This window comes from Stigmatopora argus, chromosome 3 (genome assembly GCF_051989625.1).
Source record: "Stigmatopora argus isolate UIUO_Sarg chromosome 3, RoL_Sarg_1.0, whole genome shotgun sequence".
NCBI lineage: Eukaryota > Metazoa > Chordata > Actinopteri > Syngnathiformes > Syngnathidae > Stigmatopora > Stigmatopora argus.
The window spans coordinates 19,014,791-19,041,311 of NC_135389.1; the positions used below are offsets into that span (position 1 = coordinate 19,014,791).

Genomic DNA, 26,521 nt, shown 5'->3' on the forward strand with positions numbered 1-26,521 from the left:
CACTTGCCAACAGTTCAGATGAACTCATTTGAATTCGGCGAGCACAGTTGGGGACGTTGGCTTGCTCATGTCTGCCAATACCTGCTTGAAAATTCCCGTTTTTCCCCTGGACTATAAACGACTAGAGACAAAAGACTGAACTATAAAGGACTAAATTCACGTTGCAAAGTTGCACTCGCCAAGAATTCGGACAAACTCAATTGAATTTGGCGGCTCATGTCTGCCAATACCCGCTCGAAAATTCCCTTTTTTTTGCAGTCTCCCTGAACTAAAAATAACTGGAGACGAGAATCATCCTGTTCCAAAGCAGACTTGAGGAGAAGGCGCTGGAGAAAAGGGATCGCAAACCAATTTGTCAACGCCACAGCGTTCAATAGCAAGACTTGGATGTTGCCGTCAAGTTGTCAGGAGAAAAAAAAAAATGGCCATCTTTCTGGTAACTGCCGCTCCTTGGTGACATCCAGCGAGCAGCTCAAGGCCATAAAGTATTCATAGATCTCATTTCCTTTGTCAAATTTCTCACCAGAGACACGGCATCACCATCATGGCCTTCTATCGATACTGGGAAATTTATACCGCCTTAAGTATCTTCGGGCTCATTTGTCTTCCTCCCGGCCAATGAATGTGACGTGAATCTCTGATGAGAGAATTCAAGACATCTATTTTAGCTCAACTTTTATCGCTTCAACCTTTCCCACTGACGGCAGCGCCATCTTTCAAACTCGCCGGATCGTGGATCGCTAATTAACTCCAATAAATAGGGATGTCCCGACCACATCTTTTTGCGTGGGACTGATTAGGGGACTCTGTCGATATCGATTGCCGGGAAATGTACTACAAAGTAGGGAACACCTACCTCCTAGATGTGTGTTTTTGTCCTGCATCTTTTCCTGACTTTAATCCTGTAAATGGTGAAACATGACTCTGAAACGGAGACACCTTTTAACTCAATACCTTGCTTTTGACCAGCAATTACAGGGAGATTTTCGCAATTAGCTCCGTCCACTCTTGCTCGTTTTGTGTTTTTGCTGCTTTTCTGTCCTAATGATTTGATTTGGTGATTCTTAATGATCCCATTGACTTTGATTTGCTTTGTACTTTGTGCTTTTGCTTTGTTGTTCTGTCTTATCACCCTCTTGCTACTGTCACAATGAAATTTCCCGAATAATACGGGATGAATAAAGTTATCCAATCCAATTAGGGTGGTCAAAAGATTCCAAAAATATTGAAGTATCGTTACTGGAATGTTGTATCCTGATCAACACTATATGATACCTCGGGGTATCACCGTACTTTAAAAAAAAAAATCTCCCCTCACCCGACCACGCCCCCTTTTTGCCTACAAACCAAACAATTGCTTAGTTTTCAATATTGATGATGTTTAAACACAAAATAGCATAAAGGCCACTACTAAAAATACTGGGTTTGATTTCCATTTGAGATCTAGGTGCTCTCACCAGTGGTGGTCTGGAACAGAAAAAATAACAATAGGAGTCATAGTACTATTGATGTTGCTTTTTGAACGTTCACACATAAAGCGAGATAATATAGAAGAGACATTAAAACAAACAAAAAAATATATATATACACCACTGCAGTAGATAATTGTAGTGGTAACCACTGTCCTGAGAGCTGTTATGGTGCCGCTTACTGACCGGCGGTCAAGTAGCTCTCTGTGATGAATTAATTAGGGTCATGAGCTCAGAATCATGTTTAATGGTCTTTTGTTGCATTAAAGTTTCTCTTAAATCACTGTGGTGGAAGGAATCCATCCCATAGAGCTTTATAAACAAAAAATAATAATGATATGATCAATACTTTGTGGTTCGCAACCACTGGGCCACAGAACGAGAATATAAAAAAAAAAAAAAAATTACATTACTTTCATTTTTTTGAAGAATCTGAAAAAAATCTTATTTTGAAAAAAACCCAGAAAATTCTTTGTGACATCAGACGATATTACTCTTGACGCTTGAAAATGACTAGTACAGTATTTGTGATCTCGCCCTCCAACTGGAAATGAAAAAAATGAAACCCTGTTAATAATAATGAACATAGGCTATCGCGCTCGGTACTTGTTTCTTTTGCCGCCGCCGCCACCACGTTGCGTTCCCCGCCTTCGTCTTCAGCCGCTCGCTGTATTACGCCGCTTCGTCAAGAAAACGGAGCTGGAGCCCGCATGTCATTGAATATTTATCAAGTGTCTGATTTGTGAGGGGCCGATTTGGCGGGATCCCTCAGGGCCTGCAACTCAACACCCTGAAATTGAAGCTCGCCTGTCATTTTTCGCCCCTGGGACATGGTTAATTAATTACACGTCGGCCGGTGTGGCTAAACTCATCGTTGTTGCGAGTTACGTGTCACCCATTGACATCTATTTTGATAGTCTATGATTTACTGAGAGACATTTTTGACCTATAAAATCCAATCCCAATCCTCTTTTCATTTATACTGTGGTTTGCTGGCGATAGGTCACACCCCAAAAAATGCACAAGGACAGAGTTAAAAATCAAACAAACATATAAGTCGCACGTTTGGGGGCATTTTATGTTAAAAAATCCAAAACAAAGAACTGTCATGCCATCTGGAAAAGCCTTTAAAACAAGAAATAAGAGATAAAAATAAGAATATTTTTTTTCCCCCAAAAAAAACATTTTTGCCAAGGCCTTCTTTACAGGCAAATCTACGGGTTCACCATGCCCACGCTACACCAATGATGAAATGATCAACAAGGGGCTAGAGCACCCCTTTGCGGTTCAATGTAAAAATCACGTGAAATGATATGGTAATAAGTGAATATTTTCACACATAAATTGCACTAGAGCAAGGGTGTCAGACTCGGTTTGGTTCGCGGGCCGCTTTAATGTCAACTTGATTTCACGTGGGCCGGACCATTTTAGATATAATATTTAGATTTTTTTATTTTATAAATGGATTAAAAGAACTGGATTAAAATCCCTGAATATTCAGTTTTTTATAGATCTAAAACAATGTTTATTTTAGCTTTTTTAAATATATTTTTAGATCTTACAAAATGATTTTTGAACTAAAAACACAGAAAAAATGGATTAAAAAATGACAATTATTGATTTAAAAAGGGGAAAATCAGGAAATTTAATATACATCTATACTCTTAATTTTAATTGGATCCTAAAACAGAAAGTCGGCACTCGTGATTTACTTTCCCGGGCCACACAAAATGATGCGATGGGCCTGATTTGGCCCCCGTGCCGCCACTTTGACACATGTGCACTAGAGTATAACCCCCAAACAAACTATAAAAAAAACTGCGATTTATAATCCGTAAAATACGCTACCTCTTTTTTTAAATATGCTCCAATTTTAGTCGTCATTGACGACAACTAGAAATTAAATCTGATTGTCATTTTAGCCGCAAAACATGAAGTCGATTGTCATAATTAACGCCGAATGAATAAAAAAATTGGAATGCGCGAGGGTCAAACGCCGCTATCGGCGAGCATGAAGCGGCGCTTTAATTCCACATGACTCCGAGCGAGCGAGCGAGCGAGCGAGCGTGCTTGTCTTCAAGACACTCTGGCGTTTCCATCGATCGTCTGCGAATGGAACATTAGCCATGCGGGGGTATTAAACTCAACTCATTGTGTTCTATTGTTTAGCGTGTCGTATCGATTTCCCTCCTGGAAGAAATATGGCGGCCTAGACCGTCTCGGGCGAGGACAACTGGATCTATTCACAAACAATTTGTGGAAAACCACACAAAGTACAGCATTACCTCCACACTGAAAATCGCAATACCAACAAACTTACATACGTAAATGAATGCCATCTTATCTGAAGTTCTCCCAATTGGTGTGTTTACCTATTTACATTAATTACAACTACCATTCAATGTGGAAAAAAATAACAGTTATTTTGCATGATTTGGTCAAGTGTGAATTATTATAATTGGGACAGTAAAACATGGCTTAAGCCGATTAAAGCAATTTGTTGGTGCATGTTTGAGAGGCGTATTGTTGTGGAAGGAAAAGTACAACGTAAAAAAATTGCAATGAAATTGAAATAAACAGAGATTAGAATTACAGGAAAAAAATGACTGAGCGGAATTTTCTGTTTATAAAATTAAGATGAATTAACAGAATTTTCAGTGTCCTTACGAAATGAATTGATGGATTTGTGCGTAACTTGACATTTTCGTAAGTAAAGGCGTATACCGTATTTTCACGACTATAAGGCGCACCGCATTATAAGGCGCACCCTCAATGAATGACACATTTTAATTTTTTTTCCATATATGGAGCACACTGGATTATAAGGCGCCCTGTTTTTTTTGGAGAAAATTTAAGACTTTTAAGTGCGCCTCATAGTCGTGAAAATACAGTATTTTGAATGCGGAAGTGCAGATCAATACGAGCAATTCAACCATTCACACGTTTTCTGCACTTCTTCTCCATTGTTAAAAATGCATTTCTAAACAAATGATTGATTTCGCTTGATGCCGTCTCGGAGAACGACAGTCTATTTATCATAGTTTAACATCTAAGTATGGTTAATGTAGTGGCGCTCTTGGTCTCACGTGAATATTATCTCGGGTGAACAGCTAAGCTAAAAAAAGGGCCAAAACAAAACTCCATCAGTCAACATAAACGCTCAAACAATAACCTTGACGTGAACAATAGAGCGTCTTCTTTTCTATTCTCTCTATTCATTTGCATGTGCTCTGTTTTCTTATTACTGGCGGCGTTCTCTATATTAAATCTTCCCCGTCTTTGTTCCCGCGGTTAATGAATTTCATGTCAAAACACAAGTGAATTTACAACCCTGGGAGTTTATATTCCCATGTAACAAAGTGTGACTGCATGCATAGAGGTGGGAAATACGATTCTTTTCCATTTACAGTGGTGCCTCTACTTACAAATGCCTCCACATACCAAAGATTCTGGTTACAAAACCATTTAAAATGCAAATGCCCGTTCCAATGGACGAAAACAAGAGCCAAAAAAATGTGACGAAATCCCCCGAAATGTCAATTCATTTCCTGTGTATCTTTCATTTTATTTTGAAATGGTGGCAGGAGCATTGCCTCCTGCTTGACAATCTCCTCTCATTGGCTGGGAAAAAAACAACAACAACAATGAGAGTCATTGTTGTTGTTTTTTTTCCCCAGCATGGTTAAAGCAACTTAGTTCTTTTATGTGAACGTACATGTGCTAACGGTAGCTTCCTCCATACACTACAATGTACTCCTAGATAGAAAATATTTGTGCATACTTGTTATTCATTTTAGTACATTAATAAATCATTTTTTTTTTTCCTCGGGTCTTTCATACAAAATTGGGACACTTTGATCATTTTTAAAGGGCTTAGTTGGCCATTGGAACAAATTTGAGAATTGACATACAATACGGCTCTATTTACGAAAAAAAATCCAAGTTAGGAAACAAGCTGTGGAACCAATTCATTTCTTAAGTAGAGGTACCACTGTATTTACATTAGATTAGATAACTTTATTCATCCCGTATTCGGGAAATTTGATTGTCACAGTAGCAAGAGGGTGAGAATACAGACACAGCAAAAGACACCATAGACATAAATAAATCGTATGTAATAAATCAGTTAATAAATAAATAAACGTGTTGCTGAAAAAAAAGAAGTCTGTATATATATATATGTATATGTATATGTATATGTATATGTATATATATATATATATATATATATATATATATATATATATATATGTATATGTATATGTATGTGTGTGTGTGGTGTGTTTATGTATATGTATGTATATACAGTGGTACCTCGACCTACGATCAGCTCTACCTACGACATGCTCGAGGTACGATGAAAATTTCGATCGAATAATTCGCCCTAGATCCGATCAAAATTTCGAGATGCGACCAAGCCAGGTGGCCATGACATGAGAGGCTGTTTATCATTGTAGCACACTGTCTTTTTTGCCACATCTCTTTCGTGTATAACAGATATCTACGAACCCCGAACGATTTATTCAGACGCGTTTCAACCAGGAAACGCACAACGCGCATGCGCGGGCAAAAAGAGGGCTTTCTGGGTAATGCAGTATACTCGTGCACACAACACCCATAGGCAATGGCACCCTTTCTCAGAATACAACTTCATTACCCACAATCAATACGTGGGTAGGCGGTTGCATTTCCTGTTATTCCTTCCTTAGCCTGTTAGCTCCCACGATCGCTCATTCAAGACTACTTCTCGTTGGCAAGTGGTGGTGCGTTATCCTATTGTGAGGACATTTGTGTGCATCATTTTCGCAATATTTTGAAGGGAATAGTACAACAGCAAACAGCCCATCGATAGCGAACGTGAGGGTGGAGGCGTGGCAAACAGCTAACCCGGCCAGAACGAAGGTAAAAAAAAGATTAAAACAAAATTAGAATTCAGTTTTGTGTAAAGTTACATTAAACGTATGTTTGAGTGTGTCTGTATATATTAATCCAAGTTAATTTAAATTTGTTTGTTCCGTTTACGAGTGCGTTGTCGTGGAGAAATAAACCGAACCCCCCGCCCCCTCTGTACGTCTCTGTCTCCCGTCGGCGAAATCTGCCTAATTTTAGTTATATTAAACACATTTTATGACTATTAAACCACTAGTTATGTGTTACTTTGTTAATAGATGGCGAATTAGAAGAAATAAAACATTTTTTCCAATCCCATATCCTGTTTTTGGTGTTTTTTCTGAGGGTTGGAACGAATTAATACACATAGATGTACATGTATACATAGGGTTGGTCTTAACATGGCTTAACATTGGCTATTCAATTCAGTTTCCTAGGCTCAAGCTAGCCATTAGCCTTTGTTTTCCCCCTGCTTTATTCATGTGGATATCCTGTCGAGTTGTGGACATGAAAAGCACACGCCCCCTCTCCAAAGGTTGACTCGGTGGGGTTTTTCAGAGAAGCTAATGGTCACTCCGGGGCCTGTCAGTCTACTCCAAAGCGCCAGCTTTGTAGCCACTCTTCCCGTGTGACCCCCGCTAGCTCGCACCTTACTACAAATGTCAAAGAATATTGATTTAGCGCCTCTTCACTGGAGGTCGCTCCCTTTGTGCCACCACAAAGAGAACGGATGTGACCTTCTGGCACGTTCCAGCTAAATTCTAAATATTTCATTTCAAGGTGATTATTTTTCTTTGCTTTTATTGTTTCCTAGGCGGATTCGATTTCCACCGCCGTCAATGATTATGCAAGTCACTCCGTCCCAGCGTCGCGGGAATATAAATGAGGATTCAAATGCAGTCGCAATGATTTTGTCTCGAGAATTACAGTTACAAATATTCAGTCAAAAAATTATTCGGTAGCAAAAATGCATAATCGTAAAGAGTTCCAAAATAATTTCTTTTTTTGCAGCTGGATTGTTGCATAAAATGGCAGCTGAATTTTTTCTATTGAACTTTTTGCCACTGAATTTTTGGGCAAATAATATTTAAAATATAATTTGCCAAAAGATTTATGTGGCAAAAAGTTCAATTGCAAGAAATCAGCTGTCATTTTTTGCAACAATATTTCAAATATGATTTGCCAAAAGATTTATGTGGCAAAAAAAATCAATTGCAAAAATCCAGCTGTCATTTTTTTGCAACAGTCTTTTGGCAAATCATATTTAAAACATGATTTGACAAAAGATTTATGTGGCAAAAAGTCCAATTGAAAAAATTCAGCTGGCATTTTTTCAACAACTCAGCTGCAAAAAAGTCCCCTGTAATTTATTTGGGGGAAAAAAATGATTTGCCCTAAAAAAAAAAATCAGTGGCAAAAAGTTCAACTGCAAAAATTCACTTGCAACAATCTGGCTGTCAAAGATTCATTTGTAAATAATTCAACCGGTTGCAACAGTGGCAAAAACGTCAAATAAGTCACCAAGAAAATGAACTTGAGTCGCATAAAATTTCGTGGCAAATCCTGATGTAAACAATAGTTCTAGCCACCACCTCCTTCCTTACCAAGTTTATTATTATTATTATTTTTGGATGGCTGACTTTTCTCATTAGGAATCATTTGAGTGGAAATCCTTGCAGGGAATCGCTGCAGTCATCTGATAACCTTAACGCTCGCTCTCATTGAGTTCATTGGAAATCCTCTTAGAAAGCTCCAAAGTCAAACAAAAAAGCCTCTGATTTCCCTAAGGTGTCCCTAATGACACCAACGCTCGTTAGATTGTCGAAATTCCACACGGAAATGAATTCCGGTCCATTTCAACTCAAAACGGATCGCTGCTAATGTTTGCAAGCGACTGAGGGAGAAATGGAAGGTACCAGGAAGGAATAGGGTTCCGTATTTTCCGCACTATAAAGTGCAACCAAGACTTCAATTTCCCTCAAAAAGTGCGCCTAATGTAGGTCACTTCCCGTAAAGGAGTTTTTTCTCCTTTTATGCAAGATATGGTTTATTTTTTTTCTTGCATTTCATTCATAGACGTCAAAATAAATGTTGTTAAGCATTTTATCTGTTTATCTTTTCTCTATTTTGAAATAAACGACCGTATCTGCCGCATTGTCTTGCGTTATGGTGTTTTGTCTTTGTCACCTTACAGCAGGGGTCGGGAAGCTTTTTGAAAGAGAGAGCCATAAGCAATTCTTATTTTCTAATGTTATTTCTAAAGAGCCATTCTCAGAATTTAAAAGTAAAAATTTATGAAAATGCAATTTTTTTTTGTCATTTCACCACTTTTTAATCACAAAAAGTATCTGATTTCTTTTGACAACATTGTTATGCTGTTGCTAATTAATCAGTATAAATGAGATTATGTATGCGAAAGAGTAATGAAAAACAAAATTATGATTAAAGTGGTGCTAGAGCTGGTATTAACGCCACAGTGTCAACGTGACGCTCCTATTGGTGCATTCGGGACTCGGCTCTCTCACTAGTGATTAACATATTTTACCTGACATGTTAGTGGAGAGCCATATGCACCCATGGAAAGAGCCACATATGGCTCCAGAGCCGTAGGTTCCCTACCCCTGCCTTACAGTTTCGTGCATGTCAAGTCTAATTTGTGCGCATATAAGCCGTACCCTCGATTCAGTCATCATTTTTTGCGACAAATAAGGCTTATATGAGAGAAAATACGGTAAATGCTAAAACGTCTTCAACGTGGGAGATCAAATCTGCTTTTTGACTTGCCATGGTGCGCCTGACTGAGAAAAGACGAGTCCCAGAGTCTTCTGTAGTTTTTTTGTCCCGGCGGATTCCGCGGTAACTATTCCGATCCTTTGTTGGAAACAGCTTTGGGGGTTTTCCAGGGGTCGGCCCAGCGGATACGCCGTCGAGCCTTCGCCACCTGTTAAAGGTCGGGCCGCCATTCCGCCAGGCCGCCTCTGCATCCAATAAACATCTCAAACTTTTGATCCTCGTGCATAGCGGCGAGGTCACTTTTCATTCGGCGCATCTGCGCTTTCTGGAGCATTTCCCAAAAGTCCCTTTGGCGGTTCAGTGATCTTCCTCAGCTGTCGGCGCGCCCTCGGGCCGAGGCGGCCCGGCTGCGCGCTCCAGCTGCGGGCTTCGCCGTGGCCCCGGGGCCCCACTGAAGGGCACTATTGTCCATTCATGGGGTTCACTGTGTGAGAGGTCACATTTGGGGGAGATTCTGCTCTGGGGGCCGACAGGAAATGAAGGTTCGCTCGCATCTCCGGCGATCGGGCGAGCCGTTTAAGCCCGGACAAATAAGACGGTCTGTGAAAAAGCCGTTTGCTACATCTATGGTGGCTAGCGCACGCTAACCGAGTCACACGGTGTGACTGGGGAATGCGAAGGCCTCGCAGATGTGCGGATAAATCTTGATTTCTGGTCCCGTTTAACAATTCTCTCGGTTCGGGAGGCAGCGTTTCCGCCAAAAACGTCTTCCTGGAGACGCCGCAGAACATATCGAAGGACGAACTCTGTCTCCAGGTCATTCCCGTTGGCCTTCGCCAGAACTCGGTAACGGTTTTAAGGCTTTTGGAATGCGATTTAAAGGCAGTTTCCGTCAAAGTGGAAAGTTTCATTTTAGCTTACTTTTAAGATGCAGTGATATGAGCTGTTCTTTGCAGAAGATAAAGAATATACCGCATTTTCACGACTATAAAGCGCACATAAAAGTCCTAAATTTCCTCCAAAATAGACAGGGTGCCTTATAATCCAGTGCGCTTTATATATGGACCAATACTAAAAATGTTATCACGATAAAATAAAATCAATCAGTCGATAGGGTACACCATCCTCTACAGCTCTCACAACTACGGCAAGCAGCCCCCGACTCTACTATTTTCCCCGTAGAAAAAGTACTGCGCAGTGACTGCTGGGATATAGAGTTCTTTTGTCAATACACTCAGTATGATGGTGAACACACTAATTTGGTGCTCACCGTCATTTCGGCTGTATTTACAAAAGAAATCCTGCCGCTATGTTGGCGTCAACAGAGCATTCAAAGCTAGACTGCGAACTATATATATATATTATATGTATGGATGAATATCGAACCACAACATGAGATTATGGCTACGTGAGGCGTATGTCAAGCAACCGGATGGCTTTTTTCACGGCTCGCCATCACTTTTCATTTGTGACCAAGTCACGAAAATGATTTGATGACGTGAGTACATTGTAAAATGGCTAATAAAGTACAACCGAACTCAGTTTTGCTTCCGTTGCCTTTTTAAAAACGTGTTTTTAGCGTTTGGGTGTAGCGTGCATGTTTAAGCTGGTATGTTTTGCCATGCCTGGCTGCGTCTATAAAAACGGTGCGTCCTTTGTGTGTGTAAAATACAGAAATAGCGCTTGTTACTGACACTGCCGAATACGATGCGCTGTATAGTCGTGAAAATACGGTATGTAGTATTGTCAATTTGACTGTTTCTGTTTACTTATCTCAGTTTGTCGGTATTTCTATGGCATTGTGCATTGTTTATCATTAACTTATTGACCGCCAACAACAGCGATAGACGTTCAACGGTAATGTCGGCCATACTTGTATACCAAATGTTAATATTGTGGCTAAAATGGGAACGTATTAGAATGGCAGGTCTACCAAGTGATTTTTTCTAATCATGAAAAATAGCCTGTTGAGGTTAAAAAAACAAAAACAAATCCACATTCCGTTGTGGCGTATGTTTTTCATGTCTATCACCTTCAATGGCATCGTTCACTGCAAGCTCTCCCGCTGAAAATTGATTCACTCAATCAGGGTTTGATATGTTTCGCTTTAGGGGAAGCTTTTCCTGATATGCTCTCCATCCAATTAAGGTATTTAATTGAACTTTTTTGGGGCTCTTCCCTGAGGAAATGCGTGTTTGTAATGACCCTCATTTTAGCTTCCAAACAAAAGCTTGAATGTAAAAAAAACGTGACGCCTGACGGAATTTTTCCCTTCACGTCAATAGAAAAAACTTTTTTCGCTTCAGTCAAATCCGCCGTCTCCCAGTAGGAGAGATTAAGAACTCGCCGTAGAAGGTTATCGAGCTGGTGTTTTTTTGGTTTGTTTGTTTATTTTAGAGAAAAGAATAGCAATTAAGATCACGACACTATCGGACAGCAACAAATCCAAGTCTAAGGGGGGAAGGGACAGCGCAGACATTTGCCCGTTAAGGATTATCAGGCAAAAAAGGGTGTCTGAATAGTAGACAAAATGACCTTTCCCTGTGCTGGACTGCCAAATGATAATCAGGCCCAATTAAAACGGACTCTCTCCCACTAATCCTACACTGAGAGAGCCAAAGCACCAAGCCAAGAGCTAAACAAATTGCTTCGTATTACCCAATTGAGCCCGGACAAGCAAAAAAATCTCATTTGGGCGCTAACTGCCAAACACGTCAATTTCAAAGTTAATCCAATCCTGGATAGGACGCTCAATTTAAACGCTCCCCCATTGCCAAAATAAAATCTCAAAAGGGCCTCGGTCAACACTACAGCAAGTGACTTTAAAAAAACATACTTTGGACAAAAATCCGCTTAGAAAAACGGACTAAAAGATGTTTAATAATAAAATTAAACGGCAATTTGTCTTGCTTTCTTAGCCGTCTTGGCCCCGCCCACTCCCAAGATGATGTCACAACCAGAATGAGTTTCTTGCACGCTAGCCATAGGCCTTCTATTAATTCCGTGCAATTGTTCCGTCTTTCTGTCAAAACCTACTAGCTAGAGCGGGACTAAAAAGCTAGCTACGGTCATCAATCTTATTTGCGATCTTCCCGATTCTCCCTTTTGATAATAATGACACGCTGTCCAAGTAGCTATTTATTCAGCCTACCAGACTACTCCGCAATATTCTCCAGATACTTAGCACTCGCTGCCTCTCTAAATGAGTTGTTATTAGCATAATGATGTGTGCTGCTGCTCGGCCATGTCTTTTAATCAACCCCGGAGTCACTTGCTAGCGGGCCAGTAATGTATTCTAGCGCACGGCGCCTCTCGCTTTTATTTTTAGCCCGTTTGCTCTAGTACGGGGGTGTCAGACTCGGGTTGGTTCGCGGGCCGCTTTAACGTCAACTTGATTTCACGTGGGCCGGACCATTTTAGATATAATATTTCGATTTTTTTTTAATAGATGGATTAAAAGAACTGGATTAAAAGCCCTGAATATTCCGTTTTTTATAGATCTAAAACAATGTTTATTTTAGCTTTTTTTTTAAATATATTTTTAGATTTTACAAAATGATTTTTGAACTAAAAACACAGAAAAAATGGATTAAAAATGACAATTATTGATTTAAAAGGGGGAAAATCTGAAAATTTAATATACATCTATACTCTTCATTTTAATTTGATCCTAAAACAGAAAGTCGGCACTCATGATTGACTTTCCCGGGCCACACAAAATGATGCGGCGGGCCAGATTTGGCCCCCGGGCCGCCACTTTGACACATGTGCTCTAGTAAGAAGATGGCCAGAAAAATTGAGACCGTAATACCAGTCGCAAGACGTGAATATTTGCATTTGTCGTATCTGTTAGCACGATCCGTTCTACCGCATTCCGTTGTCACTCACCCAAGGTTGTCGTCGTGGTCGGCCTGGGTATATTGCAAGTGAGAGCTGACATTCTTCTAATCTCCCCCCGCAGCAAGCAAAGTGTCTCGGGTCCGCTGGCGGAAATTGGCGTTGCCTGTGCCTAATTTCAACTTTGACGGAGCCTTGAAGCTTTGTTTCTTGACAGGACATCTGGATCTGAAAAGGAAATAGGGGAATCATGTCCAACGGGTCGGGAACGCACCTTGAAACGGCGCTACCGTCGAGATGGGCCTGGTTAAAATTCATTGGAATGGAAACACACGCCAAAAAAGAATCAACTGGCGAATATATTACGCGGCGTCAACTCTCACGAGGACGGACGGGAAAGGTCAGACTGGTCGTCGGGAATGGTGTCGAGCAGTCAATGGGAGCGCGGTGGGAATTACTACAACAGAAGGGCAAATGTATTCAAGCCATTTCGGATGGCGTATCTGTGTCTTTGTCCCCCGACAATACGAGTGCAAGTGACAAAATTCCTTTTTTTTGTGAAAACACACATTGCGTCTTTAAGCAGCTCGCCGTTAATTAAAAAAACCAAAAAAAACACTTTGAGTTAAACTTAATAAATGGTTTGATTGGGCCAACGGAAAGACAGTCGTTGAGTCTGATAAATTTGCATGGATTTAAAAAAAAAGAGAACAGGAATACTATACCTTATATATGAAAAGTGGGCCGGACCATTTTAGATATAATATTTACATTTTTTTAAATAAATTGATTAAAATAACTGGATATTCAGTTTTTTATAGATCTAAAACAATTTTTATTTTAGCTTTTTTTATATATTTTTAGATTTTACAAAATGATTTTTGAACTAAAAACACCAAAAAAATGGATAAAAAAATTACAATTAATGATTTAAAAGGGGGAAAATTTAATAATTAATCTAAGCTTAATCTTCATTTTAATTTGATCCTAAAACAGAAAGTCGGCGCTCATGATTTACTTTCCCGGGCCACACAAAATGATGCGGCGGAACAGATTTGGCCCCCGGGCCGCCACTTTGACACATGTGCTTTAGGATTTAAATGATAGTACAGAAATTGTTTTAAAAGTCCAAATAATATTATAGAAATTAAAAAAACACTGTCTCTACATCGCGGTTTTTCACTTTTTGTGGCAAAGCTTGGAACTTATTAACTGTGATAAACAAAGTATTAATGTTTATATGTATTAAAGCTTCAATACAGTTCATCATTCGATGGCTTCCAGTCCCCCATGTTAAATTGGATTGGACGCCTCTTGCAGCCAGAGTTAATAATAATAATAAAAAAACATCTTTTGTGTTTTAAATAAAAAGCCGGACTGTTTTCAAATGAGCCTGCCAAATGTTTACATTTATTACGGCTTAGGTTACCTCAATAGTAGTTAGTGTCCAATTAGATTTGGGTCTTCCATTCCCCAGCTGTTTTGAATGATGGCCCCGCAAGAAACAACTGATATTTCCATATTTGCCATAGTGCGCTCCTTCCGCCATCTCGGTTACAATATTTCAACACGGGCTGCATACAAGAGCCCGCCACGCCCTGCAGCTGTGCACCTGGAACGGCTCCCATTCCGACATGGCGGTGAACCCAAACACCTGTTCGCACCTGAAGCCGGCACCCCCGGACCAAGCGCCGCCGTGGCCTCATCGGGCCTGTCGGCGCAAACGTTAGACCGAGAGAGCCAGTCGATCAAAAAAAATGAATAGAATTTGCACCGGATTATAAATAGCGGCGGCCCAGTGGAGCGAGTGGTTAGCGTGTCGGCCTCACAGCTCTGGGGTTCTGGGTTCAAGTCCGGGTCGGTCCATCTGTGTGGAGTTTGCATGTTCTCCCCGGGCTAGCCCGTTAGCATACTACATATGCAAAACTGGTATCTGAAGTATGAAGATATTTTACATTTGAATGTACTTTCTCAAATCAGGTTTGGTCCACCTGTGTGGAGTTTGCATGTTCTCCCCGGGCCTGCGTGGGTTTTCTCCGGGTACTCCGGTTTCCTCCCACATTCCAAAAACTTGCATGGTAGGCTGATTGGACACTCTAAATTGCCCCTAGTTACAAGTGATTGTTCTTTTGTCTCCTCGTGCCCTGCGATTGGCTGGCCACCGATTCAGGGTGTCCCCTGCCTGTGGGCCCGGAGACAGCTGGGATCGGCTCCAGCACCCCCCGTGACCCTAATGAGGACGAAGCAGTTCAGAAAATGAGATGAGAGATTATAAATCGCACTTTTGGGGGGGCAATTTTCATAAACCAAAAACAAACATAAGTAACAATAGTCAAATGGAGAACTACAGGCTAAATAGGCAATATTTAACATGACATTTTCGCCATATTGTCCCCCAATGCCGTCGTCCTCTGGCGTGGTCCCAATTAGAGAGTCGAGACCGCCCTGGGGGCTCATTTTCTGCCACGCGTTTTGCCAAGTGTGCAACCAGGCGAGTTGAAATCCTTATGCGGCTGTTGCTTTGGCGCACACGCTAATTCTCTTCGGTTGCCTGCAAATGTGTGAACTACTTATCACCTATTCGGATTAGTATATTAGCCAGTGTTGCTAATTGAAAAATAATAATAACGTTCTTTCGCTCATTTATGCACCTCACAAATGATTTTTTCCTAGCCTGGAACCACCAATTTTTTTGTTTTTCTGGGGGTAAATAAAAAGTAAAAATATAGACAGGAAATTTAAATTTGAAATGATGACTTTAGCGTTATTATGCAGTTTGTTAACAATACTTTGCTTCTATAAAAACAGGCAGTCTTGAAATACTGTTTTGTTTAGTGCAATGGCAGAGAGCCGGGACAACTTATAGGCTTCCATTTACATCAAAATATTTGAATTTGAGGGCTGCCAGACCTCCATCTTAAATGAATTGGACGCATACCAGTGACAGACTAGTGAAAATGCGATTCAGTGCAATGGCAAAGAGCCGGATACGTTCAAAGTTTGCATGCATTTATCTGCATTTACAATTTTCAAGACAATCGACAAACAAAAGAAAAACAAGTTTTTGGTTTTGGACTGCACTGCCAGTAGTGAACAAGACGGCAATCTGACTCGGGGAGGGGCGGAAGGACCCCCGCCCCCCCCACCTTTGTACGTCTACAAAGCGCTGTGGACTCATTGAACTTTCTATCATGTGGACGAGCACAAAAAAGCCCCATCACCCAGGAAACCCCTTTCAGGGGGCATCGGCCAATGAGCCGTCGGCGGCCTTGACGACGGATCTTTGTTGCGACGTAAAATTCCTACGCTGCGCTTTCCTGGAGCAGAAGCCAAAGCCGAATGTCACGCAGACGTGAGGATAACGCACACCCCCGATTTAAAAGCACTTGTTATTTTTGGCCTTAGCTTCTCTGTCTTCAATTGAACATGTGTTGAACAGCCTTGTCAGCTGGAACGCAATGGGTTTCCCAGTTGGGCTTCCCAGTTGGAGGAAGGCGAGGGGCCGACATTCTCACGGCCAATCGGGCAGAAGAACGCGGCAGAAAAGAGGGCAAACACTTTTTTATTTTACTGGGGAAATATGCCATGATAAAAAGTTGCCATTTTACAACCTTTGTTTTCATGTTACTAGAAGTCGTGTGTCGGTTTTACTTGAATTCTTTGGACTGATGCCACTTGATATTTTCAATCAAATGTGTGCAATTTCAATTTGAAAAAAATCTGAAATTTGAAGGAAAAAATAATGTTGAAATGTCATTATAGGGGTGTCAGACTCGGGTTGGTAAGCGGGGCGCTTTAACGTCAACTTGATTTCACGTGGGCTGGACCATTTTAGATATAATATTTACATTTTTTTAAATAGATGGATTAAATGAACTGGATTAAAAGCCCTGAATATTCAGTTTTTTATAGATCTAAAACAATGTTTATTTTAGCTTTTTTTTTATATATATATTTAGATTTTACAGGAATGATTTTTGAACTTAAAATACAGAAAAAAAATTATTAAAAAATGACAATGATTGATTTAAAAGGGGGAAAAATCAGGAAATTTAATATACATCTATACTCTTCATTTTAATTTGATCCTAAAAAAGAAAGTCGGCACTCATGATTTACTTTCCAGGGCCACACAAAATGATGCGGCGGACCAGATTTGGCCCCCGGGCCGCCACAAAAAATATATTAAAAAAAGCAAAAATAAACATTGTTTTAGATCTATAAAAAAACTGAATATTCACGTCTTTTAATCCAGTTCTTTTAATCCATTTATTTTAAAAAATCTAAATATTATATCTAAAATGGTCCGGCCCACATGAAACCGAGTTGACGTTAATGCGGCCCGCGAACCAACCCGAGTCTGACACCCTTGCAGTACTTTATACACAACACGGATTGACCTATGACCTACAACCCGATGGCTTTCCCACCGATCCGTCGTTCCCGAGTCTGTTCATAAGTCATCCAAACTACCAAAAAAAAGCGCAACTATAGTCCGGAAAATACGGTCGTTGATTTGATCTGGTGTCAAGCTAAAAATGTCTTTTCCAGGATCTACGTACATCTATACACATAACACACCGAAACCCCGAAAGGGAAAAACACTTGAACTGCCATCCCCGAACGACTAGATTCCGACAGAGATGCTATCCGCTAATACCGTTATTTCTCCGCTCGGCCGAGAAAAGCAGAAGCGAGCTTTGGTGTAAACACCTCAAGAGGACCCCTTGAGATTCTCTAAGCAGGTGAGAGCAACGTCCCTTCCACCCACGGGGCTAAGTTCTTGGGGTCGCCACGTTCCCACCGGGATAACCCTCATTCAAGTCTCACGCTGACGCGTCCTCCGTGAGAAAAGTGCATTCCGCGAGTTTCTGTCCTTTAAAAAAAAGGGGGGCCACTCAATGAGAAATCAGCATCTCTATAAAACGCCCTATTTGGCACCACCCCATCCCCCTTTTGGCCTTTCTTGGTCCTTCGAGCCAATCCAAACCCCCCCTTGGTGCCCATTCCCTCAAATTTGGAATCCATAGGAGGTTTATTTGCCATGCGAGGCGCAGTGTGAGAAGAGCGGCCTTGGGGAAAAAAGCCTTTTGGTTGGGCCTGAATGGGGCATTTCAAGAACCGGACGTTTTTTTTCTTCTTTTTCAGGGACTCCTTCAGGCGGACGGACAAAGGCTATTCAGGGAAAATAGCGCTTCATTGCGGGCTAATTTGAAAGGGTGTCAGAGCCCTGTTGGTAAATATGTTGGAAGCCGAATCAGAGTCCAGACTTTGCCTAGCGACCGATTGTTTCCACTCCAAAGAAGGAAAAAACGCGTTGATAAGCGGCCAAAACAGACATCAAAAGCCACTTCAGCTTGTCGAGACTCTTAGTTGAGGTTTTCAAATTTTAATACATGAGTGACTTCAAGTGGAAGCTCAACTGTCAAGAGTGGGTGGAAAAAAAGTGTGTTTCATTTGTGGGCGAAAAATAAAGTAAAAGTGAATATTTCCCATTTTTCACTTTTGTTTTTAAAATATATTTACTGTTTTTTTCCTTTTTTATAATGTAAAACAAATGCTTCAGATAAAAAAGGGAAATATGTCATTCAAACAATTTTGAAAACTAAAAAAATACAGTATTTGGGATCATTCAAAATTATTTTGAAAAGATTAGAACAGAACTAAAAACATAAAATGAATAATTTTTACTCCCCTATCCCTCTTTTAATTCTCAATGTAAATGCATAAATATAATATTTAGTGTTTTCCCTTTTCGATTGAAAAAGAAAAGATAGAAAAGAAATGGTAAATAAAAAATGCAACAAAGAGGATTTGGACAAAATTGTCCATAAATGAGCATTTTTTAGTCAATTAATGACGGCCGTCCACAGCCAACTAAAAAAAACGGGTCGCGCGCCCCTGCCCCAGGGGGCCGTTTCTGGCCCGCCAGCCATATTTTTGTTATCCTGCAACATACGGGATTATATTTGGACAAAAATCCAATGGAGCCAAAACAAAGCATGTCAAAAAACAGACGAGCGATACTTCAACGTGGCGAAAGTGTCCTTTTTGGCCGTGGCGCGTTCAACTAAAACAGGACGCTGTGGAAATAAACAGCTTTTTGGGAGGTCCGGGGCTTTAATTAACACCGAGGCCTCAGCTCGACAGCTGGGATGGCGGCTGGGCGTTTGAGCCGATCGCAGGTGCGGGCGGCGGGGAGGAATTTGGGCCAGTGTTTGACAGACGTGCAAGTAAGAAAGTAAGATGACAGGTGCTCCCGCTGATCCGGCACCAGTTGGCCGTCGGGTGCTCCAGAAGGAATGGAGCTAGAAACAAAATGGCTGCCTCTACGTGACGAGTATGTGGGGAAATAGGCTAGCTAGGTTGGCTCGCATCCTGTTCATAGAGTCAGTATTCAGTTCTTAAAAAGATCTCTTAGCTCAGGGGTGTCGGACTCGGGTTGGTTCGCGGGACGCGTTAACGTCAACTCCATTTCATGTGGGCCGGACCATTTTAGATATAATATTTAGATTTTTTTTATTTTTATAAATGGATTAAAAGAACTGGATTAAAATCCCTGAATATTCCGTTTTTATAGATCTAAAACAATGTTTATTTTAGCTTTTTTAATATATTTTTAGATTTTACAAAATGATTTTTGAACTAAAAACACAGAAAAAATGGATTAAAAATGACAATGATTGATTTAAAAGGGGGAAATCGGGAAATGTAATATACATCTATACTCTTCATTTTAATTTGATCCTAAAACAGAAAGTCGCCACTCATGATTGACTTTCCCGGGCCACACAAAATGATGCGCCGGGCCAGATTTGGCCCCCGGGCCGCCACTTTGACACGTGTCTTAGCTTATTGACGAGGAGTGACGGCGACCGGCGTTCAGTCCACTGATCTGGCAAAAAAAATAAAGATCGATGTCCTATTATTTTCACAAATAGTACTTAACTTGGTTTTAATGCTGTTTTTTTAACTGGTAGTTTTTATCAATGGTATCTACCATGGCATGTTAGCATAAAGATAGCAGGCGCTCAAAAATGAAATATGTACGTACAGTAATCCCTCAATTATCTCGGTTAATGTAGAGCAGCAATGGCCACGAGAAACGAAAAACCGCGAAGTAGGGTCACCCCTATTTAGAAAAAATATATATTTTTATTAATTTTTCTTCCGATTTTCACATTTTTATGAACTTTAAAAATATAAATATATTTTTTTACTTCAGTGCTGAGTTCTAGTAGCAAGCGGAGGATGGGGGAGTGGCTTTCGCTTGCAAGTTTCAGCGTGGATTTTCACATTTTTATGAACTTTAAAAACTATATAATTAACAAAAAAAATTCCCCCAGAAAAAAACGCGATGTAGTGAAACCGCGATAGTTGAAGCCGCGATATTCGAGGGATTACTGTATATAGATACACACACATATACAGATATACATAGGCGTGTATGTATTGTCAAAATGGCGACTTTGATGGCAGCCAATGAGTGAATAAGGAAGCTTAAAATGCCCCAAAAACCAACAGAAAGTCATCTGGAAATGCCCAAAAACCAGCAGGAACTGACAAAAGAACAAGAAATCCCTCAAAATCAACAGGCAATGCCCCAAAATTTACATCATGTGAACTGTTAGTACCCTAAAATGGAAGTAACGCAAAATAAACTCATTGGACAATGATAGCTTTCCAATTGACTTAAACTTAAGCTGCAGATGCTCATTTTTCAGTACCATTTTTCAGTCCAAACCATTTTGACAAAGCTCGGAGCACGTAATACCATGACGCAAAACTAAAACCCATTGTTTCTGCAGAGACTCGCCTGTGAGTCAGAAAACACCAAATTCCAAGCCCCCTAAAATACCTTTGTTTTGCTTTTCGCTTTGAAACAAGCTCTCACCCCGTTGGATCTTACTGTAAGTCAACTCACCGTCAGCTAACTTTCCGTCACAAGCCGGGGCCTGCCTGCCTGCCTGCCGACCTGCCCGTCCGCCCACTCTGGGCCTCCCGTCCCGACACACGCCGACAGTAACGTTCACCCGGACTTTTATCCGTGGGATTACATCGGTCGACCGGAGATTCTCCCAATTTTTGCATCCCTTTCCTCTGCTATTTAAAACATCTTCCAACGTGGCGTGACGGGCAAACAAAGCCTTTCGTGGAAATAGCCGGACAGGCGAAAGGGGATTTGCGGGTGAACCGGCGGCGCCACGGCGTGCTTTCTGTGGCTTTTGCCACTAAAGATCAGCGAGAGCCATCGAGTCCAATCGGCGTCGCTCACTTTTTTAATGCCCGTCGACGGCGGCGAGGGATTTCAAGCAGCGGGAACGGATTAGAATGTCTTTAGAAAAGAGTTAAAAAGCGGCGCATAAATTGAGCCCATCACGAAATGGCGTCGCTAGCTAGCCGTCGAAGGAAAGGAACGAGTTTCCCGCTGATCTTCGTGAATGAAGTCATCGAGGGAGGATGAATAATGCGGGAATTTTACCCGGGTTGTCCCCGTTGCGGGAGAAAGATCGATAAAGCGCCAGGTAAAGGTTAACGTGGCTTTATTGCTTTTAGGTTGGCCACAGATAAGGAGTTATGAGAGCGACGCTACGCCAGGGGACTGACGGTAAAACGCTTTATACTGAAATCCTATTTGATTTGCTTTTATTTATTGAGAAGAATTACTGGCGCTGAGATCTTCCAGTTGCGTCTAGGAAATTTAACGGTGAGGATTGGGGTATAAAAAAAAAGGAGGAATGGCTAACATACTTTAGCCCAGGCGAGTGAGTATTTTTCTTTATTAATTAATTATTAATCCGATTGGAATTTATTGGAAATCAGGATCAAAATTGGGTAGAAATGATTTTTTTTTAATGTATTGGTTTCCATTTGAAATCGAGTCCTTTTTAGAGGATTGAAATTAATTGAATTTAGCCCAGGCGAGTGAGTATTTTTCTCTATTAATTAATTATTAATCCGATTGGAATTTATTGGAAATCAGGATCGAAATTGGGTAGAAATTTTTTTTTAATGTATTGGTTTCCTTTTTAGAGGATTGAAATTAGGTAGAAAAGATTGTTTTTTATTTTTCCAATTTTTCAGTATAAACAAATGACTAATTTAGTCCATACTTTACTGGGATAGGCTCCAGCACCCCCGGCGACCCTTGCAATGATAAGCTGTATGAAAAATGAATGACTGAATGAGCCGTGGCTGAAAAACAAAAAACGGCTTTCTGGCCCGCGGGCATTTAAATTGACTCTCATTCATGCTGTTCGGTTATGAATATTTTTGTATGTAAAATTAATGCGGTTTATTTTGCTGGTTTTAATTAAAGACGGGAGTGAGCGGCCCGGCCTGCGAGTTGAGACAGAAAAAGATCGACTTAGCCCCAAGGCAAGTATGAGTCACGGAGGTTATTTTGTGTTGTAGCGATGGGATTTGTTTTTTTGGGGGGGGGTTGTTTTTTTCGCCCCCGGGTCTTTTCCTGTTTCCCAATTTTTCAAGACGTCGTCACCGCGTGAGGTGTTGCGACCAATCAGCCGTCAGTTAAAGTCAACAGGCTCTATCGTCGGCAAACACCTGACTAAACAGCATTTGTCTTTGTCGTCTTTGTAGTGCGACTTTAGCTATCAAGCTAGCATCCGCCGTTCCTTCGCGTCGTGTCGTTTTGGTGTCGAAATCAGTGGATATACAAATTGCGGTATTTTTTGTTTTCTACCATTCTACTTCAAATGGTGATCATTTTTCACTGCCATTGACACGTCCAATCCAATTTGAAGCGGCTAGCCGCGAATGAACGGCAAGAGAAAGCAGAAATAAACATTGCCGCTAGCTAAGAAAAAGTCATGCTAGTTGTCATTGGGAGCTAACGTCGAGATAGCAAGTGATTTTATCGGATGAGATAGACTCCGCCTCCAAGCAGAATGAAATACCACTGGTAGAAAAACGTTATGCTAGTTAGCATGTGAGCTACGCAAAAATGATATCTCAAATATGGAAATATTTTATATTTGGATGCACTTTTTTGGGCCACGCTATGAAATCGGATCATCAAAACGGATTGGACGTCTATCTCATGGCAACCAATATATATATACATAAATATATATTTTTTATTTGTATTTATTTATTTAGTTTTATTTTATTTATTTATTTATTTATTCATTTTTAATTTTTTAATTTATTCATGTTTACATTTGTAATTTTTTAATTAATTAATTTTTAATTGTATTATTTGTTTTATATTTTTTATTTGTAAAATCTTTTTACATTTTTATTTATTTATTTATTTACTTGGTTCCCCCTGTTGAATAAAAATGAAAGTGGGCCCTACCAGCCTTGGCTTGTAAGATTAAAAACAGTTCTGAAAAAAATAAATAATCTTTGGTCGCGACTGAATTTCTCTCTCCAACACTTTGGCAGGGATGATAAATATTTAAAAATGGAAATGATCCTCGACTAAGAGCTGCAATTGCAAATTCATTTCCCTCAAAATCTGCACTGGGAGCGTACGGCGCTCACAATCTTAGCGAGCGATTGACCCGTGCTAATAAATGAAGAAAAGAACAAACATTACAATTGCAAATGAGAGCCGCTGGCTTTTTGGGGGGCGACGGCCTCCCACCTTTTACGAGCCTTAATTTGCTCCATTTGCTAACGACGAGTCGGGGATGGAATACTAGAATAGCGCGTGAAGGAGGAGCCTGGCCGGGGAACTTGAAAAATTCAACGCGGGTGGCCTGATCTAGGAATAACTCGGGAGGCAAAAATGCAGAATTCCAGATTTAGAGAAGGCTCGTCCAAACTAGGACTCTCTGCCAATTTTTGATTGGCCCCAGGCAAGTATCTTTCAATATGGCCCGCACAAGAAGCTTCAATTCAGCCTACAGCTTTAACACTGGATGGAGTGTTTTCAGGGGTTTATATATAGTATCAATATTTTGGAGAATTTCTCGATACTTTTGGATTAACAGCGTCAATGGCAGCCAATGAGTTCAGACCTAAAATTGATTTGAAACCCTTTTATTTTTACCTTTTTGGATTATCTCTATCACCAAGAAAAGTGAAAGTGATTGATTTGATTTTTTTGACAAAGGTTTTGGGAGAAAAAATTTGGACATCTTTAATTTTGTGTTTTTTTTTTATTAGAGCCAAGATGACGGTTGGCAGGGAAAAGAAAACAACGGGCAAACTTGTGATCATTTTTCTTGATTTTGGGTGGCCGATACTTTGGGCGCACCTGCAAAAACTTGAGCTTGTCACTGCATCGATTGTGACGAGAAGGGACAAAAGGAAGGGCAGGTCGGCATTGCCGCAGCTGTGCATACACCACAACTCGACGGGACGCACTGAGGTTCAACAAGCGAGACAGGACTTTCCACACAAAAAAAAAATCTGTTTAACAGGAAAATCTTATTCATGTTTTTTAAAAGTAAAAAACTATTTTTAAATCAATTAAAACAGACTATTTACTGGCTCTTTTTTTCTGATAAAGAAATGTATATAGATTAAAAATATGAAATGTAATGTGTATAAAAAATGTAAATACATTTAAAAATATGACAACTAACAACCCACTAGCCCTAGCAGACGTAAACGCCGCCGTGCTAGCTCGCACGTTAGCATATTAGCTATTCAGATATCAGGTCGCCTAAAACAAACGACTCGAACCCTATTTTTGAATTCCTTGATTGCCATTGACAGCGGTAGACGTCCTATCCATTGTTCATGGAAATAAAGAAAGCAGTCATAAATGCTACCAATAGAAAATGTTACGCGAGCTAGCGCGTTAGCCTACTATCTATGTAAAACTGGTATCTGAAGTATGAAGATATTTTACATTTGAATGTACTTTCTCAAGTCCAGGTTTGGTCCACCTGTGTGGAGTTTGCATGTTCTCCCCGGGCCTGTGTGGGTTTCCTCCGGGTACTCCGGTTTCCTCCCACATTCCAAGGACATGCATGGTAGGCTGATTAGACACTAAATTGCCCCTATGTCACATGTGTCAAAGTGGCGGCCCAGGGGCCAAATCTGGCCCGCCGCATCATTTTGTGTGGCCCGGGAAAGTCAATCATGAGTGCCGACTTCCTGTTTTAGGATCAAATTCAAATGAAGAGTTTTTCTGTTTTTAGTTCAAAAATCATTTTGTAAAATCTAAATATACATAAAAAAAGCTAAAATAAACATTGTTTTAGATCTATAAAAAAATCTGAATATTCAGGGATTTTAATCCAGTTCTTTTAATCCATTTATTTTAAAAAAATCTAAATATTATATCTAAAATGGTCCGGCCCACATGAAATCGAGTTGACGTTAAAGCGGCCCGCGAACCAAACCGGGTCTGACACCCTTGCCCTAGGTGAATGGTTGTTTGTCTCCTTGTGCCCTGCGATTGGCTAGCCACCAATTCAAGGTGTCCCCGCCTCTGGCCCGAAGTCAGCTGGGATAGGCTCCAGCGCCCCCCGCGACCCTAATGAGGATTAAGCGGTTCAGAAAATGACTGAATGAAAACTACAACCAGAAGGGTCCCCGATATGGCGGTAAATCAGGCAGCTTTTCGGATACTACCGTATTTTTCGGACTATAAGTCGCACCTGGCCAAAAAATGGTCTAAAAATTGAACGGTTGTCCGTCTCCACGTGCCCTGCGATTGGCTGGCCACCGATTCACCTCTGGCAGTCAGCTGGGATAGACTCAAATGGGCACTTTGACTCAGATGGTCAAAAACAAATGACCTATTTTTTGGCTGCCATTGACGGCGGTAGACGTCCTATTTAGGAAAAGACGGCAAGTCGCTATAGGACGCCATTTTGAAAACGGCGTGTGCGGATGAATCCAAAACCTCCATTAACGGGCGTTTGATTGGTGGCAGCCCTGCGGAATTAAGGCTCGGCTCGACGAGGACGCAAAGGCGGGAGGGAGGGAGGGACGCTTCCACACGGGAGTGATCTGGAATACGTAAAGCCTCATTACGGCAGGCCCCCCCGGACCACAAAGGTGAGTTCCTTTCAAAAGCCAGACGCCAAAGCGTCCCATTTCATTTATGGGCGGAGCGCGTAAAGACGTGCGGGCAAATAATCGGCTCCGACGCCGAGCCGGGACCTCGACGTCAAGACGAATTTGGGAAAGGCGGCTGATCCGACGATGCCGTCGGACAGCCGCACCTGGCCAATTGTGGTTTTGGCGGCCGGGACGGAATGGACGCGAGGTGGCGTCAGGCGGGAGGTGGCGTCAGGCGGAGCTTATCGCCGTGCGACAGCTGTCTTTTGAATTAGCGGCTTTTCGAATGCCTTTCGCCAGAGATGGGATATTTTCAGCTCATTGTGTGGATCGCCCATCCGTCATTGGGCATTAAGCGCTTCATTTGGCATTTTGCTACATTTTACGCCAACGAATGCTAACTTGCATTTTACGGAGACTGACGACGTCGGACTTGAAAACGTTTCATTTGCGCCAACGCTAAAATATTTCGCTCATTTATTCAAGCTAATCAAGATGAAATCTCTAAATTGACGGTAGCCAATGAGTTAAAAATGCGATTGTGACCCGAGTCATCTCATTTCCATAGTTGAGATGAAATCATTTTTTGCATGATGCTATCTTCACGT

General features: G+C 41.0%; 1 protein-coding gene across 2 annotated transcripts in view; it reads right to left on the minus strand.

The window, feature by feature from the left end:
• Window positions 1–26,521, minus strand: part of chd2 (chromodomain helicase DNA binding protein 2) — a 106,939-nt gene that overhangs the window by 37,604 nt on the left and 42,814 nt on the right. For both annotated transcript variants that reach the window (XR_013299629.1, XR_013299628.1), the window contains exon 40: window positions 12,981–13,157. The gene's annotated coding sequence lies outside the window, so the exon portion shown is untranslated. The remainder of the gene's footprint in view (window positions 1–12,980; window positions 13,158–26,521) is intronic.